Raw genomic sequence first — 15361 nt, forward strand, 5'->3', positions numbered from 1 at the left:
GCTTATTAATGTTCCTGTTAAAATATTAAAATATACCTACACAATATAACATTTAAATAAAACTGGCAAAGAATAATTATTATTTTTCTAATCGCACAGGGAGGATAATTTTCTGGTACAGAATGTGATCCCGTTTATGTGGGTTCTCAGGTGATAGCTACTCTGTTGCCCCCTCTTTCTATCAATGCCCCTTATCCCCTAGTTAGTAATAATACCCCCTTTTGCCCCAGTCAGTAATAATAACTATTCTTGGTACATTTTAGGAATAATGTCCCCTTTTGCTCCTTTAGATATCATGCTACCTCCTGGCCCCCTTAACCATACAATGCATGTTGTAGAATACATGCTGTTTGGATACATATCATTCAAAGTGCAAAGTGGACACAATAAAAAAATCATGCATTGTAGGGTTAAATATAATGCCATCTTTTGTCCCCTTTTAGATATAACGCCATCTCTTGCCTCCTTTTAAATATGTGATAAAATAAAAAAACAATACGTACTCACCTCCTCTGTTGTAACACCCACATGATTGCATAACCTGGAAGTCTGCCAGGGAGCGACAGACGAGGTGAGTATGTACTGTTTCCACTTTATTGATCAGACATTGAAATTAAAATCAGGGAGCCAAACTTCTGTGCTGACCCAGTAGCTGGGTCGCCTTTCCCTCCTGCGCCCCATTGCACTGTAGGCCCTGGCACATGCCTGGGCTTGTTGGGTGTTGGCACTAGCCCTAGTAATGTAACTCATATCATGACTGCAGAGCACATGAAAGGAGAGGAATGTGTATAAGGTAGTGGTCTGAAGACTTAGCGCCCCAGTATTGGCTTAGTATAGTCACTTCTCATAACTCAGCATGACAGATTATTATGACCTTCAATGAAAATCACTCATTTTAGTTATTTGTCCTGGTGACAGACTGAAAAACATATTGCATTGTGTTTTTCATTAGCTGAGAAAGTCATGCTCAAATGGTTCTAAAATGACAATTCAGTGGTGTTGACTAAAATGAGTTTGTAGTAGAATGGGAACAAAATGTTTTTAATAAAGTAAAAAACATAGGCCTAGATGTATTAAGAGAGGCCTTTGCTACACTAGCCTTCATATTACGTACGCTGGAGTCAGAGGTGCAAAATTTATTTAGATGTGTTTGCCTTTTTTATAATCCTTGTGCCTCTTTCAGCAGTTCATACGCCCAGCAATGAGCCTATGTAGATTGTGCCATGATTTATGACGGTTTCTGGCTAAACCTGCCTTCCCTGCCTCTAAGCCTTGACCACTGTTTGTAAAAGTGGCAAATGTGATGTAAAAACAAAAGAAGCCTTAATTGTTATTTTGTTGCCCCATGTGTTGGCCATGTAAAAGGACCTTAAATCTTTCCCACTTGACAACCACTGGCCACAATCCACTGTGGGCACACTTTAGTTTAGTTTAGTATTTTTTGGTTAGTGCCACATTGTTTTCACAAACCACTTCATTTCATGTTTCTAAACATGGGTAAACATAGTGGTCTATAATTCAGGTGGGGAAATTCATGCCACTTGTCTAACTAAGAAATTGACTTTATTGCCCATATCAACCAATCACAAAGCAGATTTAATTTTTCAGCGGTACTATAAGAAATAGGCCTCATATCCACAGGCGGGTCGGATTTCACGTGGGGGAGCCCGCAGCGGAATCTGAACCTGCCCGTGGTCGTGGACCGTGCATACCTGTACGGGCAGGCGGTGGTGTCCTCTGTACTTCTGGGTGTTCTGTACTGCGATTCGTCCGCATGACTTGAGTCAGCCATGCATAGTACAGATATTTTTTTAAATCTCCTGTTTTCATGCGGAATCCACGGCCCGTCCGTAATTCAATTGTGGACGGGCCAAGGATCGGATGGCTTCCATTGACTTCAATGGAAGCTGCCTGTGCGGTACCTGCACTAAAATGGAGCATGCTGCGATTTGTTTTCCTGACCAAAAAGTGCGCAAGTCAAATCGCATGCTTTAATTAATTAAACTTGATTTGCGGATCTCCCACGCAGGTGACCCACAATTGAAACCCGCCTGTGGACATTGGGCCATAGAGTTTGCTGCGTGTGAACAGAAGTTTTTACCTCTAAGAGGCTGCTCTCTTGCATAGCAGAAAGACAATATATGGACACCGATTGGTACTATGAGGCCACTGTGCTGAATGTTTCCTAGAGGCACTGTTCTGATGCTGGTACAACACACTATTAATGCCTCTTTTACACTGACTGGCTTTGTTATGAGAGCACAATGGTTAGGACATTTTTGTAGCACTATTACTAGGTTTACAGTTACTGGCGATGTTATAAATGTACAGAGGCTGGATCTGTTATAAGGTGAATGTAGTAGATTCTCTAATGAACACACTGCAGTTGACATTAATACAGGCAGCAAAAAAGCAAGGTGCAATGAGTTTATTCTTAATCCATAATTGTCCCAAATATCACATAAAGAACAATGTTTCTGCTTAAAGAATGGCTTTTTCAAGCAGTGCTTGAAAAAGGCTTCGTATGAAGCTGAAATGTGGTCTTTTTGGGGGGCAATTAATAAAGATTCAATGAGGATCTGCTGTTGTTACATCTTGGTTTGTATCAAAACCAGAAGATGTGGATCACACACACTAGTTTGACTTTGGGCCAAATCTAGAGGTGACACCTGAGGAACCCTGGTCTTCACCTTTTTCCACCCACCAGTCAGAATAGGGGCTTCTCTGCAGAGCCCCCAGGCTCCTGACATATTACCGTCCACCTCAAGAGCCATCGGGCTGGCACTCGGAGAGGGTAGGGCTGTTATCCAGAGAACTGGCAGCCAATTACAGGCTGCAGACTCCCTGGCACAAGCTCCTCCCACTAAGAAACTTTAGTTGCGTTTCATCACAACTGCAGTCTATCAATGCACTGTCGGCCATGTAATTGGTCTGGTCATGCACTGACAGTGTCGGAAGCGGAGGAGCAGTAGATGCAGTGCAACCAGGTATGAACCGCATGTAATTTTGTATGTGTAGCTGGTATAAGTTATACCAGCTGTACATATAACTATACAGGCGATACATGCTCCATATATACAGAAGATATGCATCCTGTATATAGTGATATGGAGCATGCTGGTGTAACTTAGGTATCTCCTGTATATAATTTATATGCACTACTGGTATAAGCTATACATCCCCCATATGTAGTGATATTGACCTTGCTGGTATATCATTGTAAACAGGAGATGCATAACCTATACCAACTGCAATATATAATTATATACAGGAGATACCCAGGTAAGGACTCATGCACACGACTGTGATTTCACCGCATATCATGCATGCATGGCATGGCTGCATGATACGCAGTTAATGGAGTCAATGAAAGTCAATGGATTTTCATTGCTCCATGCACACCGGCTTGTGGGCACTGCATATCAATGCGCAAGAGAAGTAAATCGCAGCAGGTTCTATTTCTCTGGGTACGTACACAGAGTGAGCTCTATACCCTTGTATGTGCTGCATATGATACGATGTCCATACGCAATAGATTGCATATGGGCAGTGTTTCCATACGCCAAAAATAAATCTGCGCATGTCTGTGAGCGTGTGATTCATGGGTATGCGCAATGCCATATGTGGTCTCTGCTGACATAAAACACTGTAGGGAGACCCGCAGCATTTTACACATACGGCCATGGGCATGAGCCCTTAGGGTGCTTTCCCACCTGCTTTGCAGATTCTGCCTCTCTGTTCCATTCGGGGGTATGGTTCTGTCTCTGGACGGAACCGAACAGCGCCGGATGGACCCCATTGACTATATTGGGTCTGTCCGTTTACCACCCAGCTGCTCAGATGTGAAAACAACCTTACACCAGATATCACTGTATACAGGAGATGTATATACGTCTCCCTGTATATAAGGATATGTAGTATGCTGGGTATGGGTACAGGAACAACCGGGGAGGGGCCCAGAGCTGAAGTTTTGCACCTGGGCCCCAGAGCCTTTAGTTATGCCCCTGGCTAGGACTGATGCATACTCATGTTCTAATGCAAGGTTGCTGTTATTATCCTTTTTTGTGTGCTTGATAAAGGGGCTCTGTGGCCATGGTAGTGGCACTGTGACCGGTGCTGCTATAGGGAACTGTTGCAGGCTCTGTTACTGTTTTACTGAGTATGGCATTGAAATGAAAGCAAAATAGCTGGTAAATTTGGTAAATTACATTTTAGGGTATTACATCATTAAGTATGGCATTTTTAAGGGGACACTGAAGCATCTTCACTGCAGTATGCTATAATATATGCCTGTCCTATTTTCCTTTTTCCAAAAGTTGGGATATATGCTATATTTCAAAGTAAGTTAATAAATTAATTGGGCTAACAGAACAGAATAGCAAATAGTTCTACTTTAGAACTTAGAATCTAGCTGATGCATAGACAACCAGTTAGTCATTATTGGACTATTTTAGATTTTGCACACCGCATGCATCACTTCAGGCATTAAATCTTTATATCTGAACTCTGCATTTTCTATACATGCTATAAATGTATCCAGAGAGGAATAAAGAATCAGATTAATTCCCAATACCCAGTTCACTGCCCCAGATGACTTCATTCCAATGCAATGAATCTGAATCCCCTCTAGCTCTATGGCCTAGATTCATCAAAGAGATAAATATTTAAACTATGCTATATTGTATCTTACTTTCTAAAACTGGCTTTATTACAGTATTCTGTTACCACTGACAGTAACAGCAGCATATCTAACCCAAGAAGATGAAATGACACAGATACACAGTGAACCGGACCCTGCACACAATTCGTCACACTTCCACATAGAAATGTATTCTTTACATAATGAATTCATTAAAAATAATACATATATAATACGATGGACTGAACTGGACGTACAGATCTGTTATAGCCTATGTTACTATGTAATACTAATATATTAATACCAAGCCTCGCCCCATTGAAAACAATCTGTAGGAGGCATGCAAAAAAAGATGTCAGTGTTCCCTTTAGCGATCCATCAGATTGTATCATTATCATCTAGTACAGGTTAGACTCTGTTCACACTGACATTTGTCTCCTATTTCGGTTTGCTAAGTGTAGAGAAAAGCTTTTGTTAAAGCCTCATTGATTTCAATGGCATTTTTCCGATGGCAAATGCCATCAGCTGGCATCAGTCACACATTATTCCATCAAAGTATTTTTTTGGTGGGCAGAATTGCAAAGATTTCCTTTTCAACTAATTAAAAACTGAACGCGGATACCAGCCCAAACATAGCCTTAGCAAATGGAAACAGCCATCTGATTAATTTCTCTGAACACTGACACTTTGGTCTGCACTAGATTTTATGACTGAGCCCCAAGTGTTTTTATTCATGTTACTTAATTATGAAGTGGATAACAATACCAAACTGTTTAATCGGAGAGCGGATGAAACTCAGATAAAACATCTACACCACAGCCGGCATGGACTAGTCAGGTAATACAATCTAGGACATGCACAAAGTGAAGATGTTCTTCGTGGCAACCTGTCAGATTGCTTCTTTAATGTTGGAACCTGATAGAATCTGGTTGGTATAACGCTTTATCTGGTTTAGCATATGCTTTGCTATATATCTTTTTGCTGAAGCGAAGAGTGAAGCCAGTCTAGTAATATAAAGTTGCACATCATAATATAAAGTATCAGATTTAAAATTTAAATTAGTTCAAATTTTGGTACTGCTTAATATCATAATATACATTTATGGGAACTGGAAAACCCTTTTCTGATACAGAGCTCAGATCTCCTGATTCCTTTCATACAGCCATAGAGTTGTGTGATATAATTCTGTCCTGCAGCTAACACATGGAGGAGCCCAGGTGCTTACCGCAGACTGCTTCTACTGAATAATATAATGAAAGAAGAATTACATATTTTAAAGGGTTATCTAGGCAGAAAAAGGTTGTAAGTCTGGGCTCACATGAACGGGTCGGATTCCACATGCTGGAGAAACACCGGGTATAAGTCCAACTGGTGACCCTGTGCTCTGCCAGTACCTGTACTGCAGATGACCACAGAGGCTCGCAGGTGGTCATGGGCAGTACAGGTTTTTTTCGTCTGTATTTAGCACGCTGTCGCTTAGCGATGACGCAGGTACATGCAACCTATACGCAATGTCAATTTCAATGGAGGGCGTCCGAGCACATTCGGCTGTAAAATATAGCATTCTGCAATTTTTCTTCCACTCTCAGAATAAGCAATTCATATCTGCAAGTGTGAAGGAAAAATTGAAAATACATGCCCTTCAATGTTTGCGTTTTATCGCGCAAAGTCCATGCGGACAGAGATCACGGAATTCGCAATAGAAATAGGCTCGTGTGAGACTGGCTTAAATCAGACCAGAGTGCAGGAGAAACAAAAAAGAAACCATGCTTCCCTCACCCATTCCCCCACTGCATTGCCTGCTCCCCCACTGATGTTCACTTTCAGCTGCACTGAGCCTGTGATGATATCAGGGACATTTGATGGCTGCAGCCATATGCTGGGGCCATAGGTTAAAATCCTATCAAGGGTAACATCTCTATGGACTTTGAAAAACGCCATCCAGATGTTGCTATTGGTTAGATTTGAATCCACAACACCAGCACTGCAGAGCAGCACTAAAAACTGAGCCACCACACTTATCTGGTTTGTTTCAAAGGAGACAAACAACAGCAAGTATAAACACAAGGAGGACATAAAAACCCCATACAGATGTAGCTCTTGGTCAGTTTTGAACACAGAAGTTCAGTGCTGCAAGGCAGCAACACCAACAACTGAGGCTCCACACTTGGTCTTCCTTTTCTTGAGGAAAACATGGAGAAACACAAAGATAGAAGTCAATGCAGATATTATCTTTGGATAGATTTGAACCTAGGACCCCAGCACTGCAATGCAACAGTGCTAACGACTGAGCCACCATGCATGTTCTTTCTTCTCTTTCTCTTCCTGCTAAGAGGGAGAAGAAGAAGAAGAAAGTGAAGGAAAATAAGAATAAGAAAACAAATAAGAATGAGAAGAAGTAGAAAGAGAAGATCCTCCTTTCATTATCCTTATTTTTTTCTTTTTCCTTCGGAGAAGAAGCTTGGTGGCTAAGTGAATAGTTCTGCTGCCTTGTAGCACTCGGGTTCTAGATTCATAGCTGATTATGGACAACATCTCCATGGAATTTTTAATGTTCACTTTTTGTTCATTATTCTTCTCCATGATGATGTCCTTGATGAGATCTGAACCTTGGACTGCAGCATTGCAAGGCAACAGTGCTAAGCACTGAGCCATATTCATTATCGTACTTCTACTTCTCTGGAACAAGTGTGGTGGCTCAGTGATTAGCACTGCTGCTTTTAAATGCTAGAGTTCAAGTTTTAAAACTGTCAAACGGTCAACATCTGGATGGGGTTTTTATGATATTTTATCTTTATTCTTCCTGTTCGTCTCCTCTTCTGAAGTAGAAAGAATAGGTGTGGTTTAATTGTTAGCACTGATGCTTTGCAGTGCTGCAGTTGTAGGTTCAAATCTGACTAAGGACAACTTCTGGATGATGTATTTATGTTCTCTTAGGAAGTGAGTGAGTAAACTTGTAAGGCCATGCATGCTCCTCTGGGTAATATATCCAAATAAGGAAGCCATGAAACAATACCTCTGAAGCGCCACCTATTGGATGGCAGCATTCTGGATGTTCTCCTTGGGGAGAGATGATGCCCCTTCTGACCTACTCACCTCCTAGGTGTCTCCACACACCTTATGGGTGCTCTCCTTGAGGAGAGACAACACCCCATCTGACCCACATCACAGGCCTCTCAGCAGCCTTAACAGAAACCTGCTGCACATTGATTAGGGGCAAACACACCAAAACAGCTGTCTGTGTATGAATTTCTGGCTTGGTTTCTTATTCCCAATCATTATTTTAAAGACTTGTTTAAAGTGTCATACATTGACTTAAAGGAATGCTGCCATCCAATAGGTGGCGCTGCAGATGTATTGTCCCATCTTCCATACTTCCATATGTTCTCTTTGTGTTTATTGTTGTTGTTCTTCTTGTCCTCTTCCTACATATGGTGGCTTAGTTGTTAGTGTTGCCTTTTAGCAGTTCTGGAGTTGTAGGTTCAAATCTGATTAAGGGCAAAATCTGGATGATGTTTTTCAAGGTCCATAGAGATGTTGTCCTTCATGGAATTTAAACCTAGGATCCCAGCAATAAAAGGCAACAGTGCTAAAAACTGAGCCATATTACTAAAATAACAGACCTACCCCTCTCTCCCCCTTTTATTAGTTTAAAGATATTCTTTCGATTTTTGCTATGACCCGATCTAATTTTGCAAAAATCTCTATGATTTTATCACCCTGTCGATCACAATGATCAACACTAATCAACAGTTGATCAGTGGGGATCCACCACTTGGGATTCCTGCCAATCAGCCAATCCATGGGCTTGCGGTCAGTGTGCACAATGCTGGAAAGAGATATCACCATCAACATGGCGGGGGGTCGGTTTGGTACTATAGGCACAGCTTCCATTGAATTCAATGAAATTGGTGCCCGAAATACCAAACTGAGCACTGTTATATGGACAGTACTATCTGCTTCCAGTGCTGTCTATACTGACGATAGGCCCAGGATCAGTTGATCGGCAGGAACTCTAAGGGGAGGACTCCCATCAACCAACTACTGATGGCCTATCCTGACAACAGGCATCACAGGCATCAATAGTAAAAGTCCTGGAGAATCTCTTTAACGTTATTTACGGTATATATCCAGAGGATTTGAAGATCTGTGTCAGAAACAGGAAGCTCCAACTGCTCTCAAGTTATGTTATGAAATTAAACAGCAACACATTTTAATTACTTTAATTTTAGAGTAATTTTCAAGACCTACTCATCTTGTAATTGAATTCTGCACTACATATTGTTTTATAGCTGCTCGGTAAAGAAGACTAGACTACTTTCCATTTAACAACATTCTAATATTACCAGCAAAACTTTTCCCTTAGAAAAGTTGGCTGCGAGTAGAACTTGTGCAGCTTCTTGTACTGAAGGTTAATTCTAAGAGATAGAAATTGTCACAACTACAATGCTAAGTTTAACATCTATTCATAAAATTAGATGACTAATGCCAGGCAAGATCAGGGGCATTATACTCACTGAAGCAAGAGGTGACAAAGTGATGTTTTCTGTGTTATGGATACAGTCAGGTAAAATGGTGACCTCTTTATAAAGTAGCAGAAAGCAATTATAAATTGCAAATTAATAGATCATCTTGATAGCAGTTCACCTCTTCATTAGCTCCACTTGTCAAAACATACAGAAATCTTGCCATTACATCCAAGACAGAAAAAATGATATGATTTACATTTACTAGAAACTTATGCAAAAAGCAGTATGAGAGGAGAACAATCACTGTTCCAACACAATCTACTCGTATAATGGAATAAAGTATTATTAGCTCTGAAGTGGGGGGGTGAAACAAGGTTGTATATTTTATGTGTTTACCTATTAGTATATATATTACAATGAGGAATATATACTATATATTTGATAATGTGCAGATTATTGTTATATTGCAAGATAGATAGATAATGTCCTTTAGAGTCCTCTCTTCTTTTCTTCTAGCTGTTGGTGCTAACCATATTTTCATACATAAAGAGCTGTCAAGTATGGTACAATATAAAAATTAATAAAGCAGTCTGCAGAGTTTTGTGAAATAACCACTAGCAGTACCAGAAAAAGCTGATCTGTATACGTCTGACCAATGAGACTCCTATCTATCTTAAGAATTATTATTAGATTCACCACTTTGACTGTTACCATATTTCCTATAGACTTTAATGTAGAGTGACTGTACATAAGCTGCCAATTCCTTTCCAATAACAGGAGTGAGCATTGTCATTCACTAGATTGTTGGGGATCCTAGTGGCTGGATGCCCACCAATTACACTTTTATGGAATATCCAGTGGATGGACATACTATACAGTATTTGTAATGTAGTCTTTCCTGGACAAACTGTTGAGGTACTGTATATTAAGCAGCTAATATTTCCTGAAAACTATCTTTCAAGTTGTATATGAAAATGTATTCACTTCTTCCCAGATCATAGGTATATTATATTGTCAATATACATGCAATGTATGTATACAGTGCCCGACTATAGTATTTCAGGCAGCATAATCTGTATATATGTAATACATGTATGCAATCCTTTAAACAGTACATGTATATTTAAGTAGTCTTTCCCAGACAATATGGATCTTGTAAGCAACATAGACAGTATGTAATGCATGTGCAATGTCTTTTAAATAGCACATGTAGAAGTGAACTGTCTTTCCCATATATAATGCATGTAAATAACCTTTCCCACACAATTTACATTCTGCAGATAGATTTACTAATCCCACATATCTTCTGTGCTGTGAAGGTTTATAGTATACGCAGTAGTTGAAATAACACCCCAAGACCTAAATCAGCATAGTCTATGATAAGTTTATTAAATGTTTAGTGTGCTGTTTTGTAGTTTAATGCACATCATCACTTAATTAATTTATCACTTATAAATAGAGGAGTTCCTAATTCAATGCTTAAACATCAAGATATTTGCAATCAGCAAAATGAAATGATAGCAAAAAGAATTACAAGATTTCCACTGCAATGTATCCAGTTGTGTGTCTTACATTGTTTTCTCAAGGGCCTAAGTGAAGACTTGTATCACAAGAAGCTTTGCCCATATTAGATAATAGGTAATATACATTATATTCACACATACCATGATATAATTATGGCTGTGCTTTAAAAAAAAGCATATGTTATTAATTATTGTTATTATTTGTAATAGATGTTGCATTTGCTCTTCAGTACGTTACTGAAAATCATTTACTGGCAAATGGCACATATCTGACAGATGCACTTCTGCCTTATGATTATTTTATGCATACTGTACTGCCATCTGGGTTGTAGCTCACTTACTATAATATTGTTGCTTTGGATGAACTATTGTGGGTCCAGTATTAATACTGTATCTGTCATCGGACAATACTTATAACAAGACATTTGTCTGTAAAGCTATATACGTGATGTTATATCTTTATAACATCTGCTTAGCAGCATACTGTCAATTATGAATTCTGCAGAGCCTGGTGCTGTGTTTGGAGCTGAATAGTCTATTCCATTGTGCTATACAAAGAATTGACTAATAATACATTACACAGTGCACATAAACACTCCAGGCTAGTCAAAGGGAAGAGAGAATGCAATTATAGTTAACGTGGTAATTTTAGTACTGTAGAGACTTGAAACAATCGTACAGTTTCTTGCTAGACTTTCAGAACTCATATTGTATCTTACAGAAGTAATTTTACGGTTTCTCATAACTCTCGGAGGACAGATAATTCATTAGGTTTATTTATCTGCAGTATTATGGAAAACCATAGATATCATTTTGTGATATTACACTAAGTTCCACCTCTGATAAACCTGCATCATCTATATAGCACTTTGCTGAGCTACATTGTTTCAACCATATATTTCCATGAATATATTTTGCAGCACTTTGCCTCATTTTATATGCTTAGTCCTCTAATCCTGTAGAGATCCATAAACAGGCAAGCGACCTGTCTTTGTCTTAGACAATTGGGAGCTACAGTGTCTATTTTAATATATGACCCCTAGACAAAAAAGAGCTAAAATAAAACCATGCTTGTAGGTCACAGGGATTTTTATAAAAGTTATCTCTAATGTTTGTTTGTATCTGTCTTGTATATTTTGATATATGTGTATATTTTGTTCCAACTCCGCCTATCAATTTTACAATAAACGCCACTACTTAAGCCATATTTGTCTATAGCGGATTTCATTCACTGAATCTACAAACAAGAGGGCACTCACTCACACATAACTCACTCTGGTTAATAGAGAATAGGTATCACATTCTGCACTTTGCCTGTATCACAACAGTCACGCATATGCTGTATAGTCAAATGGAATCTGGTTGAATCAGAACACAGCCTACAACAAACTGAATAATTAAAGTAAGCTCAGACATGGGAGAAATGTAGAATCTATTCCCATATTAATATGCTATAGTTCTAATTGTAGCAGTCAGCATAATATATGTTTCCAAAACACATCCAGAGGGAACTATAAATCATATAGTCACTCGTGCAATCCCTGCAGGCACCTGAGCACCTGAATTTTACTTGTGCGATGCATTTGCATGTGAACTGTACAGCAGCTACTAGATTTATAAATACACCCATCCTGATCTGCCCTAATACCAGTCATGTTAAACAGCAGTTTCTATATTCAAAAACATCTGGCTATCATTTCCAAGACATGTAAGTGGCAGAGGACATGGCAACATGCTGCCAACCCCAATACATTATAATAAAATATACAAACTTACCAGAGTTCATACACAATATGTATAATTCTATAACAGTATGGAGAATTCTATACATATACCACTTTTTATCTAAGCATAATGCAACTTCTGTGCATCTGTATAAAACATGCTATCATTTTTGTTAATGAAAATGAGGCAAACATCAGTAAAGGCTTCACCCCAGTTTCATAGAAGCATATCATTTTACACTTTCTAAATAAATGAACTCTTCACTTATCTATAAAGTCTTGTTGTAACGCTTTGCATGCAGGATAAAGTCACTTCATAATATGCCTCCACTCAATAGTAATTCCCCATTGAAAATGTCACATTGTAATGCAACTTTCACAGAACCCATATCATCTGAAAAATGCACAGCACTAGTATACCACCAGCACAGACATAACAAAGTGATGTCAAAATTGTAGCAAGCCCTTTTTAGCAACAATGTAACCATTGTTGTTGTAGATTTACCATGCAAGTCCCACCATAAATAAAACAAATGTGGAATAAACAAACACAAAAGTAAAAAATGCATTCAGAATGATGTATACAAATATATACAGAATTATCCAGTTAAGATTAGAGTTACCATTACAGTACTTTACATGGCACAGACTATATTTGCTTAGTAGTATACTGCTTACTGCATATCTATCTATCTATCTATCTATCTATCTATCTATCTATCTATCTATCTATCTATCTATCTATCCATCCTTACAGGAAAGGAAAGACAATTACATGAGCACAATACCCTCATTTAAGATCAATGTTCAGTATTAATAAGCTACCTGCAAAGTCTTAGAGACAATAATGCCTATGCTGGAGAAGCTAGGGTTGGCACTATAACAAGCCAAAAACTCTGCCCAGCTCTGGCATAGCACAGAAGGTAGAACAGAATGTTCATGTGGAATGAAGTGCATCTTCCTTGCATCGTCTAAACTTACAAATGTTTCATCTAAAGTGAAGACATATACAGTATAATCAAGCTTGTAAGCAGGCACAGTAGCCTGCCAGGATGTTCTGGCTTACCAGCAATCCTGAAGTAAGGCAGAGAGGAGCTCCAGCATATGCCTGATGCTGCAGCAGCTCCTGTATCCTAGGAAGATACTGATGACAGGAGAGGGAAGGAGTAGCTGAGCTGTGACACACAGGAGCAGGGCTCACATTCGCTCAGTGCACATCCCTGGGAGACTGGAGGCAGGTGCAGGGCACACTCCCGCAGAGAGCCAGGCGCAGGCACGTCACCACTACAGCCAGCACTAGCACAGTCATGGGAGCAGGGAAGAGGAGGAGGTGTCTGCACACTGAGCCTCACTCCCTGACACTGTCAGCTTCTCCCTTACTTGCTCTGTCATTCACATGCAAAGCAAACTTTTCATCAGGACAGTCAGTGTGGATGCTCAGCAGAACATACTAGGGCCATACCTCTGCTTGCTTCAGGTGATATGCACTGCTGACAGTATAATAGGAAATATGTAGCCATTATTATAAATATGTCAGATGAATCTGGGCTAGCTTTGTCACTTGGCACAACTCATTCTTGTATCATGAAGTGTTATCTGTAGTTTGCTTTTTAGCAAAGTTGACCATAAGCATTAGATAATTGTGGGCCAAACCCAAAGATGTTGTCAGTATCCTAATCTTCTCCTGGTAGAAGAGGTCAAGGGAAAGAAAGGTTGGTATGTTGGATTTCAGAATACCTCAATGCTTTTGTTCTGGGGGGAGATAAGCCACTGCCAGTTGTGTCTTGCCAGAGTTGTCTGCCAGCAACTAAGGGCACTTTTACACTGAACGAGAATTGTTCAGATTGTCACTACATCACGGGAATCTAAACAATAGTCATTCAGTGTAAATGCCGGCAACAACTGAACAATGAACAATAATTCATTCATTGTTCAGTTTCTGTAGGCATAAAAATCAAATGACAATCGGCCTGTGTAAACAGGCTGACGTTCATCTATGAACAACTAGCTTTTTACTTTGAATGGAGTCTGGTGGTTGGAAGCGATCACTGGCCCACTCTGCCTCTATTTACTGAGCGATTATCACTGGGATGACTATCAGGCAGTGAAATACTTGACGATTGTTCCCTGTAAAAGGATCCTTACTTCCCTACCCTCCATTCAGAAAAGATGACAGATGCACACTGAGCATGTGTGTGGGATTTTGGGGTCAGGAGGGATGTCTGTTAGCCAAACAAGCATTCATCTGACAGCTATTTAACATATATGACAAGCTTAACTTACAAGACACTCAAAAAATATAGGGAACGGATTTCCCAAAATGCAGACCCATCAGCAATCATAGATTGCACCTAAAATCCCAGTGATGGGTTATACAGGAGCACTGGAGGAAACTCTAAGCACCACAGATTTCTTCTGTAGCTTCTCTGTAATGAATGGTCACGCCAAGGCAAAAGGTGCTCTTTTAGTAGTTCTAGGTAATATAGGCCAGTTATGAGTTGGGGCATTTCCCTCTATAACAGTCCTTTGCCCTTAGAATGTCAAATAAGAACACTGTTTGATATAGATGATATACACTAAAAAATGCTGAGCCAATCAGGGGGCAGGTCTGACTCACACCCCCTTCACACCCACTGCAGGCCGGCTGCGCGGAACTCCGGCTGCCGGGAGCAGGTGAGTATGTATATATTTTTTATTTTAACACTTTTCTGGATGAATTGCAGGGAAGGGCTTATATATTTAAGCCCTTCCCGACAATTCATCCCACACTCGCCCGCAGCGCATTGCTTTCAATGGAGTCGGCTGTATTGCCGGCTCCATTGAATGCAATGCGCTGGACAGCTCCAGCCCATTTCTAATGAAACGCGGCTAGGAGCAGATTTTCGGGCGATTTTCGGGCACAGGTCACGCGATTTGCGGATGCGCATTCGTCATGCGATCCGCAAATCGCGCGAAAAAACGCCCGTCTGACTAAGGCCTTAGGTTGAACCAACACATACCCTAAAA

The 15361-nt window shown here is 39.9% G+C and overlaps 1 protein-coding gene across 1 annotated transcript in view; it reads right to left on the reverse strand.

The window, feature by feature from the left end:
• The window catches only part of HS3ST5 (heparan sulfate-glucosamine 3-sulfotransferase 5), a 265950-nt gene extending 252316 nt beyond the window's left edge, over positions 1 to 13634 (reverse strand). Inside the window, exon 1 of the mRNA XM_066607224.1 lies at positions 13422 to 13634. The gene's annotated coding sequence lies outside the window, so the exon portion shown is untranslated. The remainder of the gene's footprint in view (positions 1 to 13421) is intronic.
• Between the last annotated feature and the right edge of the window lie 1727 nt (positions 13635 to 15361).

This window comes from Eleutherodactylus coqui, chromosome 1, assembly GCF_035609145.1.
Source record: "Eleutherodactylus coqui strain aEleCoq1 chromosome 1, aEleCoq1.hap1, whole genome shotgun sequence".
Lineage (NCBI taxonomy): Eukaryota > Metazoa > Chordata > Amphibia > Anura > Eleutherodactylidae > Eleutherodactylus > Eleutherodactylus coqui.